Below are 15,718 nucleotides of genomic sequence, written 5' to 3'. Positions count from 1 at the left end.
CATGCCTTGTTTTATCTAATAGAATGTTATCTGTCATGGCATTAGTAGAGGCTCATACAAACTTGTGTAATTTGGCCTATTTTCTTGGATCTCTACCATTGTCTTGAGCCCATATCTCGGCTGGTAACAAGAACAGTCTGGTGGTTTGGATGAGATTGTTCCCCACAGGTTCATATATTTAAATACTTTCTACTTGGTAGAATGGTTTGGGGAAGATTAGAAGGTTTGCCCTTGTAGGAAGAATGGTGTCACTGGGGGGGGGGGGGGATCTTTGAATTTTCAAAAGTCTCATGCCATTTCTATTGTGCTCTCTGCCTCTGATTTGCTTTTTGTGATGTAGTCTCTGAGCTGTTCTTGTTGCCAAGCCTTTGCTCTATGGCATAGTCTCTAACCCAATTAAACACTTTATTTTATAAACTGCCTTGATCATGGTGTTTTGTCACAGCAATAGAAGAGAAACTAAGACATACAGGGAGCATAAATGTCTGAACCCAGGATCTGAGACTTGGTAGTTGGCATAGTGGGGTTTTTTTTTTTTTTTTAATGTCAGTATTATTGAGCCATATGTTTTTGGCCAAGGATTATTCTCACTGTGCCTGTGTTTGTGATTAATTTTTAATTTATACATTGAATAAAGCCATTTGTCCTCCCTAATGTAGATGGGACTCACCCTCAAAAGTTGAAGACTCAGCTAGGGTAGACCTCTCTACAAGTAAGAAGGGATTTCTACCTTGCTTCTTAAGTGGGTGTATTGATCTTTTCCAGTTTTTGTCCTTGAGCCTTTGTCTTTTGTCTTTGTTTTTGTCCTTGAGCCTTGTCCTTGCGTCTGAGCCTGCTTGCACTTGATGGAAACATGCATTACCTTCTCTCTTGGGGCCTCAATATGGTGAATGAATATCTGAGTACTTAATGTTTGTGTAAGCTGAAGCTCCCCCCCCGTGTGTGTGTGTGTGTGTGTGTGTGTGTGTGTATTCTCTATTTCGACATCCCTCCATCTTTCCTACTAATACAGTGAACTTTTGCTTCATTTAGCATCGAGGGTATATAGTTACAATATTTTTATGTTGTTCTTATACTATTTAACCCTTTCAATTATTTCTTGAGTTGGGATACTTCCATTTGTCCGTGTATGTATGTGTGTGTGTGTGTGCTCGTGCGCACAACTGTGTGTGGCATGTATAGGGGAATGCACATCCTTGTTTGTGTCTATATAGGTCAGAGAAAAACACATCAAGCAAGCATCATGTTATTTTTTCACGTATTCCCTTGAGGCACAGCCATTCACTGAATCTAAAGCTCAGCTTCCTCAGCTCCAAATAAGCTGTTAGCTCCCAGCCCAGCCCCCAGTGCCAGGGCCACAGGTTCATGAGGTCACAGCTAGCTTTTTATGCGAGTGCTGAGTATCTGAACTCAGATTATGTCTGTGGGACTAGTGCTCTTAACAACTGAACCATCTTCCATCACCCAGGTTGCTGTTTGTTTAGTTTTTGAAACAGAGCATTACATAGCCCAGGCTGGCTCCAAACCCACTGTGTTGCCAAGTATCACAGTTAGCTTCAGCTGTCAACTTGGAAGAAATCTAGACATGGTTGGGAAGATTAATTTTAGACACGGTTGGGCTCAGGATTAATTCTCCCTTTTGTTTCTGCACTATATATATTGTGTTCTCTTGGTCAACACGATCGTGTGAGTCATGAGCTTCTATCTATGTCCAGGTGGCTCTGAGAGAGTTCCCATCAGGACACATTGGTGTCGCAGGTTACTTGGTGTAATCCAGTCAACTTAACATTCAGAGCCAAGAAGGAAAATACTAAGCAATTACAAAGCAATCCTGGGCTCTTACATCTGCCGGGTTAGCACTGTATTTTACTCCAGCCTAATTACAGTCAGTGTCTGCATAAGTATGTGGCTCTCACAGTAGAAATAGCCAATTTGCTTACTCTGTCGATGTACTTTGATTATATTTGACCCAACAAATTAGGTTACCTAATTCTAGACTTAATAAGTTTGCCTCCTTCTCAGCTCAAGACTCCTGTATTCGATAGAGCTTTTTGCAACAGTTGAGGGCTGTGATGCTGCCAGCAACTTGTATTAAAGCCTAACATTATAACTGAAGTCACAGTTCAGGCATCTGATGATGAAACCGATTAAAGGCCAGCCGTGGGCTGCTGCAGATGAGGATTACTAGCCTCACATTTGCCTCCTCCCCCACCCCAGGTAAATTTTCTCCTGTCCAGGCATAATTTCCAATCGCATTTAAGTATGCAAAGACCTACAGGAAGGGAGAGAACAGACTTGCTTCTGCAGAGGTGTTCCCGTGAGTGTCTTGTCCTCACCATTTATAATTCAAGCAGGTAGCTTTTGGGGGAGCAGGGATGGGTCTTTCCGTACAGCCCGCTGTGTCTCTGACTTAGTGTTTCTCCTTGTGTAGGTTCCTAGCCACTTGGATGCTGAGTTTATTAGTGTGCACCGTGGGGTTTTTTTGTTTGTTTGTTTGTTTGTTTTTTGTTTTGTTTTTTTTAAATTCATTTTATTCCCTTGAGACAGCATCTTGCTGTATCAGGCAGACTGACCTCACATTCCAGTCCTCCTGCCTTCTGCCTTTTACTCTGAGAGTACAGACACGAGCCACCATGCCCATCTTTAAGCCCCACCCAAGTCCTTACTAGCGATCCAAAGTCCTGCACAACTCTACTCTTCCTGTGTCTCCAGCTTTTCTTCCCTGGCCCACTGAATGCTCCTCAATGTTTATCTTGCATTAACTCCAGCAGTTGTCCTTAGACAGTCTGTAGCCCCTCGGCTTCAACGTCCCTGCACACGTTCACCTATCAGATGAGAAACTTCTCATGGGTCAAAGCTGAGATGTGTTCCAACCTCTTCAGTCTGGCCCTTCTGAAGTGTCCTGATATGGCCTTTGTTCTTCCCCCCAAACCCAAAAGCACTTGAGTGCTGTAGTCCTTACTTCAGGACCTCTACTAGGTTGCATGTCTCCGAGGGCAAGGACAAGTAGCCTCTCACCGCATTAGAAGTATGCAGAGCACAGCCTTCTATGCATTTCAAGATCATGAAGTACTTTTTGTATAACATGTCTGTTTAGATAAAGACTTTCAAATATAATTCTTCTCAAAGCAGGAAGTGTGGTGGTGTGGAAATTATGAGAAAGGATGAGAAGAATTTATGCTTTCTATCTGAAATTGTGCACAGCGTAGGACACGCATGAGCTGCAGTGTGGCAAGTATGTATTGGAGCCGTTATTTATTTTTAGCTTTCTCTTGATCTTTAAAAAAGACTGTTTCTCATATAATCTTTACAACACCCGTGATTTTCTGAAGGACAAGAACAAGCAGAGTGAGTGTTAACATAAATAAGTAGCCATGTAGAGGTGACAGAAAGCGTAACGGTCACACCCAAAGGCTGGGGTGCAACTGGAAGTATGTGAAGAGGTGTTCTGTTTCTAGAGATACTTGACTAGGTTCTTCTAGAATGCCACCCCCATGCACACACAGAGAGACATACTACAAACAGGGAATGATTGCTATCATTAAAAGGAAATGTGTTGTTCAGTGTTTAAAGTATTATGTGTATTTGGCTCACCTGTGATACTGATTTGCCTCTTTAAGGAATCCAGTCTCCAGTGTGAGATGAAGCCTCCAGCCAAGTTTGCCATGGTTCTAGTTACGTTTCCTGCCTTGTGGTGGATGAAGCAGAGAAGCAGTAGACTGATTTTCTGATAGGAAGGTGGTTTGTAGGAATGGGATATGTAGTTGCTGCAGCAGACACTGTCTTAATTCCTGTGTGAGTTAATGTTATGTTAACTTGACACACGATAGGGTCATTTGAGAAGAGGGGCTTTTACTGAGAAATGCCTCCTTAAGATTGACCTATAGGCAAATCTGTAATTTTCCTGATTAATGACTTTTGTGGGAGGGACAAGATCAAAGTGGGTTGTTCCATGTCTTGGCAGGTGGACCAGAGAAGTATAAGAAAGGAGGCTGAGCAAGCCATGGGGAGCAAGCATGGCTCAGCATTTTTATACAGCCTCTGCCTCAGTTTCTGCCCCAGGTTCCTGTCTTGAATTCCTGCTCTGACTTTCTTTGAAAATGGACTGTAATATAGAACTGTAAGCTAAAATAAACCCTTTCCCCCAAGCTGCTTTTGATAATGGTATTTTATCTAAGTCTTCTCTCCAACATTGTGTTTGTGTGTGTGTGTGTGTGTGTGTGTGTGTGTGTGTGTGTATGTGAAGTATTTTTTTTCTAAGATTCATTTATTTATTTTAAGTGAGCATACTGTCCCTGTCTTCAGACACACAAGAAGAGGGCATCAGATCTTATTACAGATTGTTGTGAGCCATGATGTGGTTGCTGGGAATTGAACTCAGGACCTCTGAAAGAGCAGTCAGTGCTCCTAAACACTAAGCCATCTCTCCAGCCCCTCTCCCCATCATCCTGATCATGGTATTTAACTAAGATAATTTCTAGAGCCAATCAATTTTCAGACTCAGGACCAGCATTATCCATCACACATGTACCATTCACAGGAACAGCAAATAGTTACATAGCAAAATACAAGGATTTCTTTTGAAACAAGATTTCTCTGAGTAGCCCTGGTTATCCTGAACTCTATAGACCAGGCTGGCTTCCAACACAGAGACCCACCTACATCTGTTTGCCAGGGGCTGGGATCAGAGTAGCTTGCCACCCCACCTGGCTGCAGAATGCAGTGTTAAGATGAGAAATATACTTACATATTTTTAAACTATAAAAACACTTGTCATTACTGGATATAAAGGTAAATATAATTTTTTCCTTATAATAATTATGATGATTTTGGAGACATGTTGGAGCAACATCTTTAATTTTATAAGGCATTTGTTATTAACATTGAAGTTGTAATTAACTATTAATGATCAGTGAATTCCTGTAACTAAGCACTCAGGATATATTTTTCAACAATACAGTGATAAAATGTTTCTCTTATGTTTTTCCCAATTGCCCAACTCCTTTCCCCCAATGAGAATATAATGTTTCTATAATATTTTATGAGATATTTATCTTATTGTAGCAAGCAAAAGTCAATATATATTTTCTACTTCTCTTGGGTAAATAGCATCATAGTATATGCATTATATTCTACTATGCTGTAGGGTACTTTAAAAATGTCAATCAACATCTCAGTCTTTGTTCCATCTTTATTTATTTTGTGTGATCTTGTATACAAATACATGCCATGGTGTATGTGTGGAGGTAAGAGGACATCTGACAGGAGTTGGTTCTCTCCTTCTACCATGAGAGTTCAGGAACTTGAACTCAGTTCTTCAGACTTGCAAGCCAGTGCCGTACCTACTGAGTCAACTTGCTAGCCCTCAGTCTTTTTCTTGGCTTTTCTTAGATTTAAATGATACTTCTAAACATAGCTTACCTGTATGCTTTATTCTTTCCTTTTGACTGGGGCTAAGTCATTTTCACACATTTTAGATTTATTTGTATTTTTTTTTACCTTTTCCTTTCAACTTTATTTTAAAAAGTCAGAGATGCATGTACACATTATTAAAAGCATTTTAGCATAAACTATATGAATATATTTACTTTTGGATTTGTAGTTCCATTAAGTTTATCTAATTTAAAACTTTATGTGTATTTCTGTAATGCATTTTAGGGTGGTATTGATACATGTGTGTACATGTGTTTGCAATTGTGTGGACACACATGTATGTGCAGGTATGAATGTGTGAAGTTGACCTTGAATGTCTCTTTAGTTGCTCTCTACCTTCTACATTGAGGCAGGGTGTCTCAGTGAACCCAGAGACTCTCTATTCAGTCAGTGGCTCACTCTGGGGATTTTCTGTCTCTGACTTCCACATACTAAGACTATAGGCTATTTTATAACATTTTAGTAATGCTAACACTAACAGTGAACTTTGTCTATAAGATGAAAATACTTTAAATAGCCATAATGAATATAATACATCTTCTTATCAAAAACCAATTTTATGTGTTATTTTCACATGCCTGTATCAACTCAAGTAGCCACCAGTAGTAAATCCTGAGCAGAAAGACCTTGGGTTAACCACACTCCAGTTTCTCACAACAGAAAGGAGTTCAATAGCATTAGACAGTGCTCAATGGTCTATAGCTATTCTTCCATCCTTGCCAGCAAGCACAGCCAGTAGCTAACGTTAGATGTTTTGCTGAGTCACTCTCTTGCATTTCCCCCCAATAGTATGTTATAGGAGGATAAGATGACTATAAGGAATCTAGTCAATAATCCATCCACTAATATATCCGATTATCCATTACAGAATTTCGTTATCTACTTTTTAAGGGGAGGAGAGGTTTGTATTATTGCTCAGCAATGGAGTGGTCACAATGTGCTTTTAAAATACACATATATTCATAATATAATTAATTATAGATCTTTTCATCTGGACTTCATGTGAAGTTCATGAGATTCACTCATGTGAAGGAGGAACATAGACAGGGGAAAGCTTTCAGCTTCTCCAACAGAACAGCTGCTGTCACATGAGCATGGGGAAGAGGATTAAACAAGAGGAACCTTAGGCTATAATGAAGCTCAGAGGAAGAAACTCTTCCTCTGCATGGCTGGCCATAGTTGATGTCTGTGTTTTGTGGAGAGGGCCTCTGCATCCTCCTATGCTCAGTCACTGGCCTGAATCTTGTGGTATATCAAAGGGTGTCTCTCTTGCTGTCCACTACCTGTGCTTCTTGTTGCAACTTCTCTTCTGAAGAGAAAGCCTCAGCCTATGTTGCCCATAGCAACTGTGATATAGCAAATGTACTTGTATAGAATGAAACCTTTAAAATGAGGGTATCTATGCTATATGCAGATGGGTTCCTCAGCCATGAGGATAAATATGGTCCTATAGTTTTAGCAAAGTGGGTGGAACTGGAGAACATCTATTAAGTGAAAGAAGTCAGACAGGGGAAGACAAACACAAAACTTCTCATATATGAAAGGTAAGTGGGCCTGAACAGAGGATATTTATTGTACTAGAGCCGTGATTCTCAACCTTCCTAATGCTTAGATCCCCTAATACACTTCCTCATGTTGTGGTGACTCTCAACTGTAATTTTTTTGTTACTGCTTCATAACTATAGTTTTGCTACCGTTATGGATTGTATATAAATATCTTATATGCAGAATATCTGCTATGCAACTTCTGTGAAGAGGTCCTCTGACTCCCAAAGCCTACAGATTGAGAACTGTCATGCTAGAGGTTGGGAGGAATAGCGTGGAATTGGGCAGTTAGATAAGGAATAAAAAGGACCATACAGACACACCAAGCTCTGGTGTTTTTCACAACATAGTTCCCAATAGCTTATTCTCAAGGAAGTCCTGGAAGAGAGGAGCTGAAACTGAACCTAAAGGACAGAGGGGCAAATGCAAGCTAGCTCAATCTGATTGGTGCATCCGATACTCTATTTATATGTGTAGCTACTATGGTCATAAAAGATGAAGAAGACAAATATGTTACTTAAAAACATCCAGTTTTCATCAGTACTTTTTTTTTTTTTTTTTTTTGAGACAAGATTTCTCTGTGTAGCCTTGGCAGTCCTAGAACTTCCTCTGTAGATCCTGCTTGTCTTGACCTCAGAGATCCAGTTGCTCTGCCTCCCGAGTAGTGGGATTAAATTCTTCAGTGTTTTCTTTCATTGACATTTCAGTTCTACCCCATTTCCTGATGATCGTATCTCTTGGTGAATCGAAGAGACTTCCTCTGTTCTAGGTGCTGTGACAAAGTATCACAGACCGTGTAGTTTATAAACAACAGAAATTTCTTTTTCATAGTTCTGGCTCTGTGAAGTGTCAGTCCAGTTTACCCACAGTCTTGGGAGCCATTGATGGTGTTTTATTCAGATGCCCAAAGAGATGGCAGCTGGGTGGGTAGCTCTCTGAACCTCATTTAATTGTAACTATGGAGCTCTCCTCATTTGAATTCTTCTCAGTCCATTGCTCCCAGTCTAAGGTTTGACCCTGATGCTGGAGCAACACAAACATTCAAACCAATAGCAGCGCTGCTCAAAATCAGGAAGTAAGCACAACCTACAACACTGCTCTTCCCCAGTATTCCAAGTGCTACAAAGCATGCTTGCATACTCTGTGAATGAGTTAGTAACTTTCTTTCCATAGGGGTGGTGTCACTGGGGCCTCTGATTCAAGCTCACACACTCTGATCCCAAAGCTAATAAGAACAGCTCTCTTTGCTGTTGAGTACTGGGCATCCACTGTTTACCATGGGTACAGGAATGTCATCTAGCTCTCACCCTATAGAGCACTGTGGTTTTCTAGATCTTCTCAGCCAATGAGCTAAGACCCGGTAGGAGGTAGGAGGAAACCTCATGTCAGGTCATATATGGAGCAAGTTACAGGACTTCTGTAGGCACCTAGGTCCTTCATAATTTTTACCATAGCAGATTGAGAGAGAGAGAGACAGAGAGAGAGACAGAGAGACAGAGACAGACAGAGAGAGAGAGACAGACAGAGACAGACAGAGAGAGCAAGCCTGTGTGTTGGGGGGTGGGGTGGGGATGGGTCTTGAAGCAGTGGGGGTAGGGAAATGACTGTGATCAGATACATTGTATGGAATTCTTTATGAACTAATACAGTATTTCTCTAAGAAAAATAAAAGAGAGTGTGAGACAGCTAAGTTTTATTGAGAGGTTTTCATCACCATATAAATTTAAGTATTCTAAAGTTGAAAGTGTCAGTGTTTTAAATATCTAGCACACCTACCTAGAGAATATTAGCAAGCTTTGACATGTCATGCCAATTAGACAATAAACGTACTAAGAAAATGAGCGCATACTATAAAGTTTTACTAAAAGAATTAGCTGCACTTTCCCTTCTCCAGTGGATTTAACACTTTGGATATCTAGTCCCCCCTTTAGCACTTTATGCCCACTAATGAGTTATTAAATTAGTATCAACAGAAGACTTTTTTAAAACTTTGCAGTGTAAAGCATCCAGCAGAAATTCTACCTAATGAAAATTAAAGTGAATATACAGAGTGTAAAGTTGTTTCACCGAATCACTTTACACTTGTGTATGCATGTTTGTGTGATGGTGTTTGTGTGTGTGTGTGTGCACATGTGGCATCCCGTGGTCCTCCTTGGGTATTGTTCCCTGGGTACCATGCAGCTTGTTTGTTGAGACAGTCTCTCACAGGGCTCAGGACTCAATTCAACATCTCCCTCTCCCTCCCCCCTCCCCTCCCCTTCTCCCAGTGTTTGGATTGCAAGCGTTCATGAACACACCTGGATATTTTTCTTTTAATGTGTGTGTTGGGGTTGATCTCAGGTCCTCGTGCTTGTGAGGCAAGCCCTTTACAGATTGGGTTGTGTCCCAGGCCCCACACCACAGTTTAAGGGTATATCCAAGCACTGTTATTTTGTATCAGAGAGTTACTTCTCTGATGGAGACAGTTTAAGTTACATTGTAGTGGTACTAGATTCTTAATGATTTTCATTTCTAAGTATTTAAACCGCAACCAGCTGGTACAGAGGATAGCAGAAGGAACTTCTAGTACCTTCCATGTACTTTCTAATACTTTCCAGGTTTGTATTTTGCTCTACTATGGATAACTTCATCAGGTGAAGAGAATTTTGCTACTCCACACGCAGAGGCAGAAATCTATGTAGCCACAAGTCCACCTTTCAGGAGCTGTTCCAGCTTGCCTTCCATACCTGCTTCTATGCCTGCAGACTGCATGCTATCCTAGTTCCTTAGCAGCTCCTGACCTTGCCTGTTCCTCACTTTTGAGTCCTGCATGGGTTCACACCCAGCACCAAGGTGATGGGTTTATGAATGCTCTCCGTGTAAACAATGGCTTTTATTGCAGAAGTTCCCAGTGTAAGATTCAAATGTGACAGATGAGATAAACAGGTGAAAAATATTCCCTTCTAACATGCCTCCTGAAAGTGCTGATTTCTCAGCCTGCGGCCGTGGATAAGATTCCCATACTGGATTTTGGAGACACTTATTGCTGAGGGTTTGGTTTGAGTCATTGTCACATGTCCATTTTCAGGGTGTTTCCTTAGTGAATGAGTCATGGTGGTGGGAACTTCATAGCCTGTTGAAGGCCTGGTGGGTGTCCATACTCTCTGCACTGTCTGTGTTACACAGTGCGGACATCTACAGCCTGTACTTTTGGGAACTTTGTGAGACTATAGCCTTTGCTATACCGTTGGCGTGGCTTTGGGGAAACAAAGAGGTCAGTTTCTTTGCTGCTGCAGCCAGAAGAGGGTTGCTTGACTTCTCAGAAGGGCTCTTTTCACCGCTCAACACTCCCCTACCCCCACCCGAATCCAGTTGTCTGAAGCTCAAACAAGCATCACATTCATCTGGGAATTTGCTGGATAATAAGGTAACCCAGATTACAGGGTTTATGCCTGTAGCACCAGGTGTCGCGGATTTAGAGAGGTTTGAGACTGTGTCTTTTAAACTTGGTGCTACAGAGATGCCTCTTGTTCAAGAGACCACACGTTGGCCTCCACAGCTCCAAACCAACTGGCAGCTCCTTAGGCCTAAACGTAAGTGTACTGCACCTTTGTTGTCAATGCCAGCCATTACTGTTTCCTGGCCTCCCTTCTCTCCACGTTCACCTATTAAAGATCAACCTTCTTTCCTTTGCATAGTTTGTTAGATCTGCCTCATCCACAAAGCTCCCCGAATGGCTTCTAATCACCTACCCTGCTTCCTTCCCTCAGCACCCATTACTGCTCTGACAACAAAGGACAGGATCTTAATCTTTTCTCTTTAATCTTTATTTTAAATTGGTTCTCAAGGAGCTTATAGTAGATTTCATTCGTGGGATCCAAGTGTAGACACACATTCGTGCTCCTGCCTGTCTTTCATCTCCCTCATTTCTATAAATCTAATAGTGACTATGCGGAGACCCAGTGTGTACATTTCCCAGGCTGTCCGTGTGGTGACCCTGGATCAAACTTTGTCTCTCGGAGCAATAGGATTCTGCTTATTCACTTGTTTGTTGACCCAGGTTCGCTTCTTCAGCACTGTGTTTAATTAATCTTTTATAACGCAATTTGTGACAGGAAAGGGGATCAGTTTTAAATAATCCAAATTTAATTAAGGGCTGTGTATTAAATTTAAATTTTCCTTTCTCTTTTTTCTCTCTCTCTCCCTCCTTTTTTCCTTCCTTCCTCTTCCTTCCTTCCTTCCTTTCCTGACAGTAGCTCTGTCACATTTTTTCTGCACAGTTTGCCCCCTTCTCACCCCAGGCCACTTTTTGGCCGTTTTTCTTTGTCAACTATTAAATCCAAGGGCTGAATTCCCAGAGACTTCATTGCTTATGGTAGCATGTGGCTCTGGGCAACTACACAGACATCCAATTATCAGAGCAGTCTAATGAGCTAATGACTGCTCAGGGCATTCTCTTGGGAGGGGCCGAGGGACTCATCTGGAAGTGGTTTCTGTCTGTCACCTGCTCAGACAAGGGATGAGCCTGGCAATCACACATTCTCTCAAGAAGGGTAAACAGAGAGGGGTTTCCTAGGCAATGCGCTTCCCAGAAGTTGAACACTTGCCTTTCCCACCCTTGTCCAGGGTGGCAAATTGCCAGGATGGTGTGCCCAGGGTTAGCTTCTTGATTATCTAGAAAGAAAAAAAAATGTGCCTGGCCTGTTACGGAGAGACATATCAGAAATGACAGGTTTCAAACTGCTTAAAATTCTGTCATCTATAGTTTTGTTCACTTTGTTGTGGCTAGTGAGGAAGGCATGCTATTTGGGAGTTGTCATACTTAATGCTTTTATCATTTCTGTGTGGAAAAATTAAGAATTTTTTTTTTGGCTAGTTCTTCCTTCCACAGTTACAAAAACAAATAAATAACCCCAACCAACTGTTCCCCTTTTAATATATATGAATTGTTCACTGCATATCAAGCCTTTGGATGAGGGGAAGTGACTTTATTAAACTTCACTGGAGTGTAAGTTTAGTTTTGGAGCCTTGGATGCCACGTCTCTATGATCATTTCTATCGATGTTTGAGCCCGATAGCTTTCAATCTCATACTTGATAGTTAGAAATTGCACTCAAAATAAAATTACATTTTAAAACAATTACGTGTTGCTCTATATGTTATATTACTTGTTTACAAGGACATAAGAAATGACACCTAGATGGAAAAGTAACAAGGAGTGGCTTAGAAGCAAGAACAGGGTCTCAGGGTATAGAGCTTCACAGTATGAGTATCAGAGACCTTCACAGACGAGAGGGCCATCTTCCTGATTTCCTAGGTGCAGAATTCTAAGGTGGTGCTTAGAAGAAGACTTGAAGTACAGTTGCTCTGGAAGATCCAGGCAAAAGGCTCATGGAAGATTTGAATAAAATTCCTACAGTTTCCCAACCTTCAGTGAGTTAGGATAATTTTATCCAACAGTGGGGAAGGGGCATCATTTAGACATGGGGGTCCATGCCTACCTAGATCCTTAGTCACACAAATCATGTGATGTGGCTGGTGGGTATGCTATGGGGTGGAGACATATGGAAAGTGATTTAATCTCTAAATGGGCAATATAATGTCTGTCTGTCTGTCTATCTATCTATCTATCTATCTATCTATCTATCTATCTATCTATCTATCTATGTATCTATCAATCAATCCTTGATCTCTCTTTCCCTCCCTCCCTCCTTGCTTCCCTCCCTCACAACCCTCCCTTTCTTCCTTCCTTCCCGTTTCAAGCTGGTACACACCAACATTCTGTTTAACTAGATGCCTGTGGCTCTCCAGGGAGGCTGTCTGACCAAAGCAAGCTTCTGAGGTCTTTTGGATTCCTTCCCTTGATGAGGTCACTCCAAGGTTCTATCAGCTGTTTACTCATCAGCTTGTAATAAAAACTGGATCTCCCGGAGGCTATGTAAACAGAAATTAAGTGGGAAACATTCCACATCTTAGAGAGCAGATTAACATTAGATGTTGCTGCCGCTGTACAAATTAAAGGCACAGGGACATTTCAGCTGCAAATAGTTTGATTGAGATAAATATAATTTCCTTCTTTGTGCAGGGTTTTCTGTTCATTATTTGTCTGCTACATCCACTAAAGGAATAAGAATGCACTCTAACATAATGTCTCCTCAATTCCGTTTCTTTAAAAACTCTTCAGTAGATGTTGGCTATTAAACTTTAGGTAATCTGGACAAAGTTTTGTTACCAGACGAGGCATGAATGTGAATCATTGTTTGTTTGTTTTGTAGTACTATAGATCAAATATGAGCTCTTGGGCTATAATGAGAGTTTTAGTTCATCAAAAAATGCAGATTTGTTTTATGAGCATGTTTTTGTCTTAATCCTTGGTGTGGAATGAGAAACTTGATTGTGATTTGCCCCTTTCACTAGCAGGGACATGATCTTTGCAAGCTGCAGATAGTTTAATTCTGAAGACTCTGAAGAGACTATAAATGCCAGAACCCTAAGAGGTGTGGGAGGAGCTCAGAAGAAGGAGAAAGGAGGAGGAGGAAGAGGAGGGCAGGAGGGAAAAGAGGAGGAAGGAGAAGAGGAGGAGGGAAGAGGAGGGGAGGAAGAGGAGGAAGGGAAGCTGCTCCTAGTTGCTGTAGTTGCAGTTTGTCAAGTGTTCCTGAGCAAAAAGAAGTTGGAGACATCCTGACAACAAAGATTGGACTTGCCCCAAGGTACCCAACACAGTTAATCAGCAGGAAGTATTCCATAGAGGTCTATGCTTCCTTTCCCCTCTTACCTTCTTTCCCTCTTACCTCCTCTGGGGGGTTGGAAGGGATTAGGGTGGGATAAGGGTGGAGAATGGAAGTAAATATAAGAACCCAATAAAATGGACTGAAAACCTTGCCAGCATGATGCTTCCCATATAACTTCTGTATTTCCAGGGCCAAACCCTCTGCTCTTGAAGTTGGAGGAGCATCATATGGTGGGAAAACATGGCCTAATAAAGTTAGGCCCCTATGGATTGAAACCAGTTCTGTCCTGGAGACCTGTGTGACCTTGAGCAAGGTGACCCGCTTTGTTGTCTCCACAGTTCTCATTTGTAATTGCTTCTGCTTTCACTGAGCTATCACTGAATGCTGGCCCACTTTTAACTCAGTGCCTGATTCCTGACAGCCTGCCATCAACATGAGCTTCCTTTACTTAATGGTTGTTTCATTGGCCAAAGCTACACTATCAAAATGCTCTTCCATCTTAGCTATAGAAGCTCTTAATTAGTTGTTTATAAACATATAATTACATGCCTGTCATTCTCTCTTCTCTCGCTCTTGGTCTCTGTCTGTTATTCTGGATTTTTTTTTTTAATTTCACTTTTTTTTTTCCTTTCTCTTCATTTTTCTCCAGCACATATTCTTGCTTTCTGATGGTAGAAGATGCTTTGGTTCAGTTTCTGCAGGAGTCCAAGTTTCTGCCCATTTTTTTTTCTTCCCAGAAAGCCATTAACATTACAAACTAAGACTTGAGGACTGAGTATGATCACATGTGTTAGAGTAGTAATAATAGTTATTAACATTGCTTATTCTCTATAACAACTTTAGCTTCACAACAAAATCAAGCAGACAGTTCAGAGATAACCCACAGGTTTTTGCCTATTCTGTTATAATGTTATAGTATAATTATTATAATTAATAAACTAGCAGACATGCTTTAAACCAAATTCTCTACTTTATTCTTATTTCCTTAGGATTCCATCCAGGATAGTACATTTGATCATACCTTCTTAGGTTTTTTTATTTTTGTTGACTGTGACAAATTTTTATGCTTTGTAATTTTTGATTAATGTAATGGTTTTGAGGAATACTAATTAGCTATTTTCCAGGGTGCCCCTCTTGGGATTTCTCTGCTGTATACTCCTGGTCAAACTTCAGGTATGGATTTTGGAGATTATCCAGAGGAGAAGTACCATTCCCATCATGTTTCATCAGAGCCTACCTTGCCAGCATGATTTATGAGTGTTCACATTGGCCTTGATGTCTGACTAAGGTGGTGTCTGTCAACTTTCTCTGACATCATGTTTCTCTACTTACATGGAATACATTTTAAAGAGAAACCAGTATGCACATTCCATAGTCCTCTGAGAATATTTGCAAGTGTTAATTGCGAATTCTTACATGGAGGTCTTTAAACAATGTTTTTAATATGTTTTTTCCCTATGGTAGAAATAAAACTATAAATTTATAATATTTAATTTTTGTATTTAAGGCTGTTTCCATTAATCAGATTAGATGTTTCTTAATTTGTAGATATTCATGATAATTCATAAGAGGCAGACATATTTGTAATCTAGTGTCCTCAACTCTTTGGTTATTAAATCTTTGGTTAGGCAAATGATGGAACTAGAGAATATCATCCTGAGTGATGTAATCCAGTCACAAAAGAACAGACATAATATGCAGTCACTGATAATTGGATACTAGCCCCAGAAAACTCTGAATATCCAAGAAACAACTCATGGACCATATGAAGCTCAAAAAGAAGGAAGGCCAAAATGTGGAAGCCTCAGTTCTTCTTAGGAAAAAAAAAGTGTATAGTACCTTCTCTGAGTGTGGTACACCTAGACCTTAAATCATTAATAATTCAAAAACTAAGAATGCAGCCTTGTGGCAATCCCTGGTATTTAAAAATCATTATGTTTAGTCTTTACACACCAAGAAAACTTTGACTATTTCCATGTTATGTTTTGCTTTACATGTACTTTATGCTTATAATAACTAGTAAGATTTCA

The sequence above is a fragment of the Micromys minutus genome (assembly GCF_963924665.1).
Source record: "Micromys minutus genome assembly, chromosome: 21".
Classification (NCBI taxonomy): domain Eukaryota; kingdom Metazoa; phylum Chordata; class Mammalia; order Rodentia; family Muridae; genus Micromys; species Micromys minutus.
The sequence above is the reverse complement of the archived record's forward strand: the minus strand, read 5'-3'. Positions refer to the sequence as shown.